The sequence below is a fragment of the Lissotriton vulgaris genome, chromosome 6 (assembly GCF_964263255.1).
Source record: "Lissotriton vulgaris chromosome 6, aLisVul1.2, whole genome shotgun sequence".
In the NCBI taxonomy this organism is placed as follows: domain Eukaryota; kingdom Metazoa; phylum Chordata; class Amphibia; order Caudata; family Salamandridae; genus Lissotriton; species Lissotriton vulgaris.
The window spans coordinates 92,338,962-92,351,887 of record NC_141694.1 but is presented as its reverse complement, the minus strand read 5'-3'; the positions used below and the strand labels follow the sequence as shown (position 1 = coordinate 92,351,887).

At 50.3% G+C, this 12,926-nt stretch overlaps 1 protein-coding gene across 3 annotated transcripts in view; it reads right to left on the bottom strand.

The window, feature by feature from the left end:
• LOC147706848 (exportin-5-like) overlaps positions 1-12,926 on the bottom strand; it is a 1,626,836-nt gene that overhangs the window by 1,245,768 nt on the left and 368,142 nt on the right. The gene's annotated exons all lie outside the window — the stretch shown is intronic.

Here is a 12,926-nt window from a genome sequence, read left to right as displayed (position 1 = left end):
TTTTAACATCCCATGGGGAGTCATATCCATCTGATTTCATGATGCAGTACACCCTACGATATCCCATCAGAGGTTCATTTTCTTTTTCTGGGAGGACACAATAACTCAGAATACCAATTTCAAACCTGCGTTGCTGCGTATTGCACAGAAAGGTGAAAATGTATTAAGAACGAAAAAAGAAATGCAGCCTAATAGATTTTCATTGTAAAGAATGGAAAAATGTCCTGTCCCTTTAAGAAACCATGAGATTTCTCTATGAACAGTGCACCATACTGGCAGTTTGCCTCTGAGAGGCAGGTTTTTTTTAGGTCGAGCCCTGAGCCAGCACACAAGCACTGCTCTGGGGTTGATCTCGGGTAGTTGTGTACGGGAGAAAAGCCACGCCCACTCCCCCGCCCATCTTTTCATTGGCTTGTGTCTTTGTCCTTTACTAAATGCTGCCTTCCATTTATTTATAGTCCCTCCCTATGACAGCCACGTCGTCATTTGTATCCTTACATGGTTACTGGCCCCTTTACTTCAAGTACTATTTTCTGCCATGCCTTCTCGCCCCCCCCAACCCGCCCACAATGCAATAGGTCTCGCGTAAATGCGAGTCTTATTACATTGCACATTTTTTTTAATGACTTATTACGTTGCAGAACCAGGACTAAAAGTAACCTTTTCTTCTCCATCGTAGGATCTTCATTGATAGTCAAACACTAAGAACAGAATAGCAGCAAGCTTATCCAAGCCTTAAAACTCCACAGCTGTTGCCAATGAAATATTCTGTGGGAGTAGGCTATAGGAATATGGAAATATGAGTCTCTTGTAGGCCTATTGCAAACACCGATGTATTTACCCTCTGGTGCAGGTAAATGTCGTGAAGAGGTAACATCTAAAATTATTCCTTTTAGATCAAGTGTGCATCTAAGATCTAATATGCGACTGAATCCTCTTTTTTGTCTCTTTTTCATTATGAGAAAATATCTGAAATATACTCCTAGACCTTTATGGCCAGATGGAACGGGTTTGATGGCTCCTTTTTAATATTAGGACAGAAGTGTCATTCCAGGGTACAAATAGCTGGTGCTTTGCAGTTGGTTTACGTGGGATTGGACAACAATGGAATTGAAAAGCTGTAAATATCCACAATATACAATATTTAGCGCTCATTTGACTTTTGTAATTGGAGTCCATTCTGCCATATGCAAGGATGCTGCTCATCACACTGGAGTGGGTAACAGGGGTGGGGGGGGGGGGGGGGGGGGGAGCGGGGGCTTATGATGTCACTGTCTTGTATAAGATTGTCATTCTCAAGAAGACGGAGATTTTAAATGGGTTGTCTTTGGCTTTGATGAGCATATATTTATTTTATTTTTATTTATTAAACTTTTATAGCGCACAACTACCCAGAGGTGTCTCGGCGCTGTAAGACAGAGGAACGTAAGATTGTAGAGCGTACTCACTGATTGAACAGCCAGGTTTTTACCGACTTCCTGAATGTCATGAGGGATGGGCTGGCCTTAATGTGGAGAGGAAGAGTATTCCACAGTCTGGTGGTAGCGACTATAAATGCTCTGTCTCCCGATGATGATTACTTTGTGCGTGGGATGGTCAGGCAGCGTGCTGAGGATGAAAGAAGAGTTCTAGCGGGAGTGTATAGACCAAGAGCCTTTTTCAGAAAGTCTGGTCCAGAGTTGTTTATAGCTTTGTATGTTATACATAGAGCCTTCAAATTTGTTCGGCTTCTAATTGGTAGCCAATGTAGTTGGCGGATAACTGGGGATATGGATTTAAATTTTGGCGTACCAGAGAGCAGTCTTGCTGCTGCGTTTTGCACTAATTGTAATTTGTTTAAGACTCTCTCCTGAGCATTTAGAAAGAGGCCATTTCAATAGTCGATCTTTGCCAAGACCAGCGTGCACATGAGAGTTTTTCCCGCACTAGGGGGAAGGAAGGGAAGCAGCTTCTTTACCATTCTAAGAATGTTAAAGGATGCGGATACAACTGCATACGCATGATGAATGAATGAAAGCTTGTCGTCTAACAACACCCGAGGTTTCTAACTTTTTTTACCGGTTGCGGCAGTGATCCCAAATCGGTTGGCCACCACGTGGGGGACCAGCTAGGTGATAAACTACCAAATGTCATTACCTCCGTTTTGTCGGAGTTTAGCTTTAAACAATTTCGTGACATCCAGGAACTGATGGTTAACATTTCCTCTGAAAGCTGGCTGACACTTGCATTCCATTGTTCTGTACTGCCAGCACCAGTTGGGTGTCGTCAAAATATGACGTAATTCTCATCCCTTCGTTTTTTAATGGTCCTGGCCAAGTCCGATACATAAATATTGAATAAGGTCGGACTAATGGAGGATCCTTGTGGTACTCCGCATGGAAGGGAAAACATTGGTGAATAGAATTCTCCCAATTTCACCGATTGAGTGCGGTTGGCGAGGAAAGAGGTGAGTAGCATTTTAGCTTTATGTCCTATGCCCATGGCTGAGACACGGTCGATGAGAATGGAATGATCGACCGTGTCAAAAGCCGCGGACAAATCCAATAGGACAAGAATCGCCGCTCCACCTTGACCTAGGATCAACCTAATTTCATCCGCCGCCTTGATCAGGGCTGTCTCCGTCCCATGGCCCTTCCTGAACCCAAATTGAGTCGAGTCCAAGAGATTATTACGATCAATATATTGAGATAATTGAATATTCATTATCTTTTCAACAATCGTTGAGGGGAAAGGGAGGCATGCTATAGGCCTATAGTTTTTAGGTTCTGTGGGATCCAAGGTGTTTTTTTTTTTTAGAAGAGGTTTAATGATGGTCTTCTTCCAAATCAAAGGATATAATCAAGTATTGAACACTGAGTTAAAAATGTTAGTAAGGGGGGGCGTGGCCAAGATGACGACGGAGTGAGACGCGTTTTGCGGTCCCTCCGGCGCCGAAACCCGCTAAGCTTCGAATAGCACCCCGGAGCCGTGCCTTGCCTGGGGGTATCCCCTGCGGAGTCGAGCCCGCACCCGTGGAGAGCAACCTGGCGGCCTGACCAGACTTCCGGAGCCGTCTGGAGAGAGCGGGCCCGCCACTGCAGCAACAACGAAGAGAGGCCTGGACGTCCCCGCCCTGGAGTGAAGGCGGTCGCCGAAGCGGAAGTGCAGGCCGGCGGCCGAAGGGAAGTGGTGGAGCCCGGGCCCCGCTTGCAGTTGCGGTGCCCGGAGAAAGTCGGCAGCGCCACCGAGGGGCGGGCCCCCCCTCCCCCCTACCTGCGTAGCGGAGCCCTGGAGTGAAGGAGCGGAGGTGCCGGGATGCCCGCAGAGGTGAGCGGCCTAGAGGGGCCTGAGGCTTTACCAGGCCTCGGCCTGGAGTGCGAGGGCTGCTCTTGTCATGGACGCTCAGAGCAGGGGACTTGGACCTGCGGCGGACCGCCGCACTGAAGCGGAATCTTCCCCCTCTGCCCTGCGGTGCCACAAGAGACGGGGGGAAGGAGGAGGCGGCTTGTCTCGCCCGGCGGAGCGGTCGGCTCTGAGGAATACAGGGCGGACACCGGCCTTTGGAGGGCATGGCACATTGGGCACCCGTGGCGGGCCAGAGCAGCTGCCTTGGAGGAGCCGCCACAACATCCCGGCTACATCAGCGTGGGCGCCGAGACAGGGCGCCGCCATTGCTGCTTGGTGATCAGCCACAGGTGGCGGCTCGAGGTACAGCACGCATTTGGCGCCAACAAAAGGGACAGACAGCGGAGGTTTTGACCGCACATTGGGGAGCCTGTTCAAATGTAGCGCCCGTCTGAACTCTGGTGGCTCGAGAGCTGGGGGTGGCTAACGGAAGGATTGGGCCTAACCGCGGAGAGAGGTGGATGGTCGCGGGAGGCAGATTCCTGGGAACCGCGGCTGTGCACGAAGAGGTCTGCTGTGGGGAGCACTAGCGGTGGCCCGGCCCGGGGGTGTCTTCTGGTGTCCCACCGGCCGGCTCTGTAGGTCCAGTCACCAGTTGGGGTGGCCACGCACGATCGCTGGGGGTGCCTATCAGCGACTAGGAGGCCAAAGATGGCGGGCAACCCGCGGAGAGGGAAGAACGGCAAGGATGGCCTGACCAGGGGATCCCAGCTGCCACCGTCTCCTGAGGCGAGTGCTTCGTCTGCGTCGAGGGACGATGAGGCCCCAGCCACCAAGGCGTTCATGACGGAGCTCTTTGCATCCATCAAGGAAGACATCTCCGAACTACGAACCCAGCTGGCGTCGGACCTTAGGGAGGTGAGGAGGGACCTGGACGGGGTCGGTGAAAGGGTGGCCACTTTAGAGGACCACGATCTGAATGTGGCGAATGATGTGCACCAATTGCAACAAGACGTGCTTCGCCTCACGGAACAGAATCTGGATTTGCAATCGCATGCGGAAGCACTCCAGAAGGAACAACATCCGCATACGATCGGTGCCATGGGACGGGGAGTCTGGCGACCTGAGGGGCTATGTCTTAGCGCTGTTCCTACAGATTTTGGGCGATGACGACATTAGCGAGATCAAGATGGACAGGGCGCATAGGGTTGGGCTGCCCAGGCATGGAGGGGGCCCTCCGATGGACATCCTAGTCTGTGTCCACGATTTTCAGCTGAAGGAGCGCATTCTGCGGAAGGCACGGGAGACTCCGTCTTTGCAGTTTCGGGGTCATCATCCTCAACTATATCAGGACCTGGCAGCTTCCACCCTGAGGAAGCGACGAGAGTTTCGGCCCGTGACTGCATTTTTGAGGGAACGTAACATCGCTTATTCCTGGGGCCATCCGTTCCGCATCATTTTCCGATGGCAAAACAGGCTTGCGCAGATCAGGTCCCTCCAGGTGGCAAAGGACCTCCTGGGCATCGATGACGCGGAATCTCCACCTGGCAGCGGGAGTCCTTCTGCGAGGGGACGGCGGAGGTCCCCCTCCTGGCACAGAGTTGGCGGAGAGGTGGAGAGGAGAATGCCGGACCGGACTGCCAGTCTCCAAGAAAGAGATGAGGCGGTGGCTTCTGTTGCCTCCGCCACCCTGGCGGCATCGCAGCTTGGCTCCGGGGCGGCATGACTTGTGGAGTGTGATCTGACTGGCACCGGAGGGACATGACCGTGCAGGTACCCTGGGTTCATTTGTACTTTGTGGGAAGACACCCCGGTATATGGTCATTGGGATACACTGGCAGGTGTTCCCCTATCAGCCCGTAGAGGACTTCCTGGACTTTTTGGACTACCATCTTCATGGGTGGTTGGGTCAGTCCATTATGATTGGTTTGTTTGGTATGGTCTTGTGCTTGGGTTCTTCTGGGGTAGGGTGATCATGTGGGGAGGGGTTGGGGAGTTGACGGGGGGTTGGGATGGGGGGACCAGTAGTGGTGACGTGGGTGCGCTGAGGAGTGTGTGGCTGGGAACCGTTCGGATGGCTGTGGCGTGCATGGGGTGGGGGTTGTTTTTGCCAAGGTCGCTGATGACTTGTTGTCAGGCTGGTGGTGGCGGGAGGGGAGTCCTGGGACGCTCTCCTGAATGGCCTGCGAATGATGGAGTTTCGGGTGCGGGAGGGGAGACTTATAAGGTGACTGTAGAGAGCTCTGGGTTGTCGCTCCATCATGCCTGTTAGCATAGGGACTTGGAACGTTAAGGGCCTGAATTCCCCGCAAAAGCGACAGAAGGTGTGGAAATATGTGATCGATCACCAGTTGGATGTTGTGGGGCTCCAAGAGACTCATTTAGCGCGCAAGGACGAGCTGCGCCTTCGTCTTCGGCATAGGGCGTATCCCCTTATATACAGGTCTTCTGCCTCCACGAAACATAGAGGGGTGGCTCTCCTCTTACGCGCTGCGCTGCATTTCCAACCTGTGGAGGAGCGTAATGATAAGGATGGCCGCTGGCTGATGGTGAAGGGTCTTGTTCAAGGGAGGTTGTGTACATTTGTAGTAGTGTATCTCCCCAATGCCGGTCAAAATAGGTTCCTACAAAGCTTGTTGCAGAGGGTGGGAGACTTTGCTGAGGGGCACTTGTTCCTAATAGGGGACTTTAATTTGGTGTGGGATAGGACAGTAGACAGCTCTGGTGCCAACAGGGCTGACACGGGCGTGTTTTCTGCCTCATCGCAGCAGTTGGTTGGGGACCTGGAGCTGGTTGATGGCTGGCGATTTATTCATCCTACATCCCGGGATTACACATTCTTCTCACATGTACATCACTCCTACTCACGATTAGATCACATTTTCCTCAGCCAGGCTCTGAGGGGAGATGTCCTTGACTCTGCCATTCTTCCGCTTTCAGTTTCTGATCACAGTCTGCTGGTGCTCAACCTACGTTGGTCGCCGGCGGGCAGCGGAAATGGTACTTCCCAGCCTCGGTGGTCAGGGATGATACCTCTAATAAGGCGCTGCGGAAAGCCATAAGGGAGTTTTTTTAGCTTAATCCCGTGTCTGATACCTCGGTCCCCACCACTTGGGACACCTTTAAGGCGTCCATCAGGGGCACGTGCCTGGGCCTCAATGCACATCTCAACCGATTGCGGCGCCGGGAACGGGAGGATCCGGAGGCAGAGTTGGCAACCCTCGACCAAGCTTACAAGCTCAATCCCTCGAGAGTGACCCTCCGGCCACTGACGGCGGTACGAGGGAAGCTGAGAACTCACTACAATAACAGGGCCGAATTTACGCTGTTGAGGTTGGGAAGACAATCTTACTCCTGTGGGAATAAGGTAGGTAGACACTTGGCTCGGCAGCTGCACGATAGGAGGGAGCGTGAGTATATCAGAGGGATCCGAGATGCGGCGGGCGTGATGCAACACCGGGACGAAGCGAAGCGGACCTCTATGCGGGGGACGGGCTCCATGCGGGAGCCCAACGGGAGTATCTGCGGCACCTACCCCTCCCCCAGATATCCAAAGAATGGAATGAGTTGTTGGAGGCCCCGAATACCAGGGAGGAGGTGCTGGAGGCCATCAAGAACTTGAAACTACACAAGGCGCCTGGGCCTGATGGCTATACCGCCATCTTTTACAAATCGCACGCCACCGAACTCTGTGATTTTTTAGTATCCCTTTTTAATGACATGGCCGTGTCTGGATCTTCAACTGGCTCCCTTGCGGAGGCGGTGATAACGGTTTTGCCCATACCGGGGAAGGACCTCGCCCAGTGTGCCTCATTCCGCCCCATAGCGCTTCTTAACATAGACGCCAAACTATACTCGGCGATCTTGGCGAATAGGCTGCAGGATCTGATGCCTGCAATCATACACCCTGACCAATCCGGATTTATCACGGGGCGCCAGACTCACGATAACACGCGAAGGGTGATTCACTTACTTGAAAAAGCAGACAGGTTCCACATCCCGGCGGTCCTCGTGGGTCTGGATGCCGAAAAAGCTTTCGATCGTGTGGATTGGGGATTCTTGTTTAATACGATGTCGGCCTTCGGCTTTTCGGAGAAGTTTATCACCATGGTGAGGGCAAATTTTTGCAGCCCCAGGTCTCGGGTAGCGGTTAATGGACATTTATCGGCGTTCTTCCCGCACTCTCGCGGCACTAGGCAGGGCTGCCCCCTCTCCCCCTTCTCTTCGCGTTAAGCATCGAGCCGTTGGCAGTGGCGGTGCGGGAACATGAGGGGATTCGGGGCCTTCCGTTCACAGGAGAGCAACATAAAATTATGCTCTTCGCGGACGACATCTTATTCTCTACAGCGGATCCGGAACACTCGCTGCCATGTATCAGGGAGGTCTTGATGCGTTACGAAGAGGTGGCCGGCTTCAAAGTCAACTATAGCAAGTCGTATATCCTGAATCGTACTCTCTTGCAGGCGGAGGTAGACCGCGTGCGGCCCCCGACGCCTTTGGCCTGGGCCACTGGCTCGATTGTATATTTAGGAGTCCATCTGACTCCGACAGTGGGGAAACTGTTCTCGGCTAACTTTCCGCCCTTATTAGCAAAGACCCGAGCCGAATTGGATCGGTGGAAACCTAAATTCTTGTCCTGGCTGGGCAGAATCCATGCTATTAAGATGGTCCTTCTACCTAAATATCTCTATTTATTTCAAGCACTGCCTATTCCGCTAGACAACGATTATTTTCGGCATCTCAAGACTCAGATGTTACGATTTGTATGGCAAGGGGGTCGGGTACGCTTTTCCTTTACGGTCTTACGTCGGCCGAGGTCGGCGTGGGACTTCCTGACTTGCAGCTCTATTACAAAGCGGCGAAACTGAGGGTCCTAGTGGAGTGGTCGCAACAAACATCTGAAAAACATTGGTTGCACATGTATCGGAGCGTGGCTGGCAGATCGGTCTGGGACTTGGCTTGGAAGCCTAAGAAGGACTGTCCATTGAACGCCTATATTAGTACCCCAACGGGTACCACGCTGAAGGTCTGGGATACAGTGGCCACAGATGAACGCTGGACCACGTTCCCCTCGCCGTTCACACCTTTGCACTTCAATCCGGCCTTCCCGTCGGCGATACGAGAGGGGGCCTTCGATGTCTGGAGGGAGGGCGGTTGCAAAGCTCTGACCCATTTGTTTCATGGACAGGAACCCCTCACCTTTGCTAACTGTATGAGGGACTACGGGGTCCCCCGTCGGAACAGTATCGTCATGTCCAGCTGCTTCACTGGGCCACGTCACCTGGGGTGTTGGAGGCGGCTACGAGACCCCCGTCGCCCTTTGAGGCCTTTATACTACGGACCTCTGCCATGAAAGGAGTCATCTCCTTCATATACCAACTCTTGATTAAATCGGTGGTGGCGCCCCGACCTCGCTACATGGGGCAGTGGGAGGAGATGCTGGGGAGAGATGTCTCCGATGGAGAGTGGTCGGCGTTGTGGAGAGACTTGACAGCGTTTAACCATTCGCTGCATTTGAGGGAAGCCCATCTCAAGACGCTCATGCAATGGTATCTGTGCCCAACCAGGCTCCATCGCATGTACCCGGCCACCTCTGACAAATGCTGGAGGGGATGTGGGTTCCTAGGGGACTTCCGCCACATTTGGTGGGACTGCCCGGTAATTCGACCATACTGGGAGGAGATTCTCTCGCACATCAGGACGTCCTTGGCTACCCCTTAGGACTCTATGGCCTATGTCTTGTTGGGCCTGCGTGAACCCGGCCTTGAGTATCAGACACGGGCAGACAAGAAGATTCTGTGGCTATGCCTTGGGGCTGCCAAGCTTACTTTGGCCGCTGCTTGGAAAAAGAAAGAGGCACCAGCAATTTCCCTGTGGCACGCACGACTTTGGAAGCTGCTTAGCATGGAAAGAATGGCGGACATCTTCCTTGGCAATTTCAAGAATTTTCAGTTTCAGTGGGGACCTTAGGTTACCTACCTCTCTAAGGGCTTACCTTCGGCTGTATGTCCTGCATCTTTGCGGTCACTACACCTCTTTCAAGTCTAGTATGAATGATGGTATGTAAGTGAAGTATGTATGGAGTCACCACCCTGGGGGGGCGGGGGGTGGGGGGGGGACGGTTAGTTTTCTGGTTCTTGGGCTTGTTGAGGTGCCTGTAGCTGGGGCCATAGTTTGTTCAATCTGGTTACGAAGAATTGTGGGCTAGACAATTATCATATATGGCTCTCTTTATCGTACATTGCCCGCTGACAAGCTCACCGGAGTTATTGCTTTACTGCATACCACAGTGATTGATCGATTTTCGGACTCGATATGCTTCTGCTACCATAGTATGCCGCTGATCTTTGATTTCTGATTATGCCCCCTGCGTGGGGAAATGTGTGGCACCTCCGCAGCATTTATTTTATTTTCCTGTTTCTACTCAAAATAAAAATTTTACAAAAAAAATGTTAGTAAGTATAGGGGCTATGTGCTCCGAAATAAGTTTTACCATTGCGGGAGGGCAGGGGTCCAAAGGGGAACCTGACTTTGTGGAGAGAATAAGCTCTTTTACTTTTTCAGATGAGATTTGGCTAAATTCTGAAAAACCCCAACCAGGTTATCAGGCAAGCTATCTCTAACAACGGGATCTGTCTTAACTTGCCTAGGAAAATTTGAGTGAATCTGCAGTACTTTGTCTTCAAATAAATCTGGGCGTTTCTGAATACTGCTGTGGTCATTGGTGATTAACCAAATCCGTGCGGTGCAGATTTACCGCCGGTGCTGGGCCCTAATGAAAACAGGCGTGGTCATGATGGAACGGTTCCGTCATGAGCACAGCTCAACCGATGCTCATGACGGAACTGTTCCGTCATGAGCATTGAAGGGGTTAAGATACCAACAATGGGCCTCAACTCTATGCTGGTAGTATCTATGATCTTGCGATCTGTATTGTGATTGAAAGACATATCTTCAGCTTTTCGAACCAACTGCTTTCAATGTCTCTGCCTCATTTTTAATCTTTTGCATTTCCTCCTCTGCGTGCTGGCAGAACCAAGATTTTCCAGAAAAGAGCAAGCACATGATTTTTAATTGTGCTCTAGTTTTTGAGTAGCTGAAAAAAAGCCATTAAGATCGCCTTATGGATATCCCATGCAATATCCAGTTGTCCAATCTACTGTAGCACTAATTATCTGATAGACCACCAACACACTTTCTTGCAGCGTCTCTGTGTATTCACGCTGACTGTGTTTTGGAAGATCTTCAATGAAGGACTGCTTTCCTCTGCATAATTCACACCGATGAAGACCAAGAAGTGTAGCAGCACTTGCATTTTCAATACCATAGGCTACAGTTCCACACTTTTCTACCATCAGCATCTATTTTAATTTCTCACTCTGGATGAGCTGTGGCTTCCAAAGCTGATGCATATCTTTTTGTCACAGAGATTACTAGAACTGAGTCCGGTTTCGGTTCGGACCTCAAAAACTCAGGGTCATGCGGAGCTGGGTTATATTTTTTAAGCAATTTTGGTGTCGCTGCTCTACCAGTGGCAGGTTGTAAATTTCCTTCCTCCACTATTTTCAGAAGATCTGGAAACCATGGCAAAATAGGATCAGGAGCTGCTCTATTTTTCAAGGTTTCATGTATTGTCAAAACAGTAGACTGTGGATAATCTAGAGACATATTCAACAGATATTGTATAAATAACACCTCTTGGAAGGTTGTGATGTCCTCCCCTGGAGAGTATCTAGATGGGGAAGCCGCTGGCAAAGTTCGACTGATGTAGAGCCATCTGTAGTCATGGAGAGTGTTAAGATATTGTTGGAGATCTGAATATTTTCCTTCTTTCTGGAGAACGGCTTGAAGAGGGGGAATTATTGTCTCCTCTTCCTTATTGGAGACATTGAAGCTGGTCTTGCAACCACTCTTGGCAACAAATTTAAAGGGAGGCTCTTGGAGAAGATCTTAAAAAGGATTATTGGTTTTAATATCCCAAGTGGCAACAGAGGAGAATCTGGCATAACTGGAAGGGATGCAGCAGAAAAAGGCTTTTATAAAGTCTCTACTCTCTTTTCAAGTGTAGTCGTAAATTAAGTTGTGAAAAACCTAGGAGTATTCCCACTTTTATGAGGCGACAGAAGCTTGTTGTTTTGCTTGTACATCTACACAATAACGTTTAGTGAAGGTGTGTGTTGTAGACCATGTTGCTGCTTTACAAATGTCATCTAAGGGAATGTTCCCTAAGAATGTCATGGAAGCCCCTATTTTGCGTGTTGAATGCACTCTAGGTGGAATTGTTAATGTGTGTTTTGCCTTTTTGGTAGCATATTTGAATATATTTGACTATCCACCAGGCAATTCTAGCTTTGGAGATGGGGTTTCCTTTATGAGGTGGAGAGAAAGCTACAAACAGTTGGTTTGTGTTTCTAAAAGGTTTAGCTCTGTCAATTCAATAAAGTATAGCTCTTTTGACATCAAGTGTGTGAAGAGCTCCCTCTGCTACAGAATCTGGTTTTGGGGAAAAACGGGTCATTCCACAGATTGATTAAAATAGAAAGCAGAGATTACTTTGAGAAGGGATTTTGGATTTGTTCTAAGAACCACCTTGTATTGATGAATTTGTAAGAATGGTTCTTGTATGGTTAGAGCCTGGATCTCACTTACTCTCCTGAGTGAGGTGATTGCGTCAAGGAAAGCAACTTTCCATGTAAGGAACTGCAGTTCCATTTGAACCTCTGCCCAAATGAGAGGACCCATGAGCCTATTAAGGACAATAATTAAATTCCACACTGGAGAGGGTGGGATTATGGGAAGAATTTGCCTTTAAGGCCTTCCATAAGCACTTTGATAGCAGTACCCTAAACAATGGGGAAACTGTTCTCGGCTAACTTTCCGCCCTTATTAGCAAAGACCCGAGCCGAATTGGATCGGTGGAAACCTAAATTCTTGTCCTGGCTGGGCAGAATCCATGCTATTAAGATGGTCCTTCTACCTAAATATCTGTATTTATTTCAAGCACTGTGTAGGAGAGTAGGGTCTGCAATCCTATGATCACCCAGATTTTTTGCTTTTGTTTCACTGGTTTACGACTTTCTCTGGCTGTGGGCCTGCCAATCAGACCCACAGCCTGGCTGTTCTCTTTCTAAATTACGATATGTACCCTATGTGCATTTACCAATTGGTACTGGGCCACCTTATCAGACCCTGTAACTCAGGGCATAGGTGTACCCAGGGCCGCCAGGGGCTGCAGCATGTATTATGCCACCCCTGGCTGGCCTCCTAAATTTGACACAACTGGCTGCATGACAGCTGGGGCGAAGTCGTGTAATCACCCTTTGCTTTGGATATAGTAGCCTATATCTAACCATACAATGGACACCCGAGTTCCTATCAGTCACTCCTATGGCAGGCCTTGACAATCCTGAAGGCAGAGTGCATGGGCTCGTGTGAACTGTGTTCTGGCCCGAGCCGAGCCGGTTGCAGCTTGCGGAGAAAAGACCCAATGGCTGTTCCATGATAACGCGTACCACATCGGTAACTTCGGTGTCGCGTTATCAAGACATGTCGAGTAAGGTGTCATACGAATCGGGGTGCTGCCCTCTCACCAACCCTGGCGA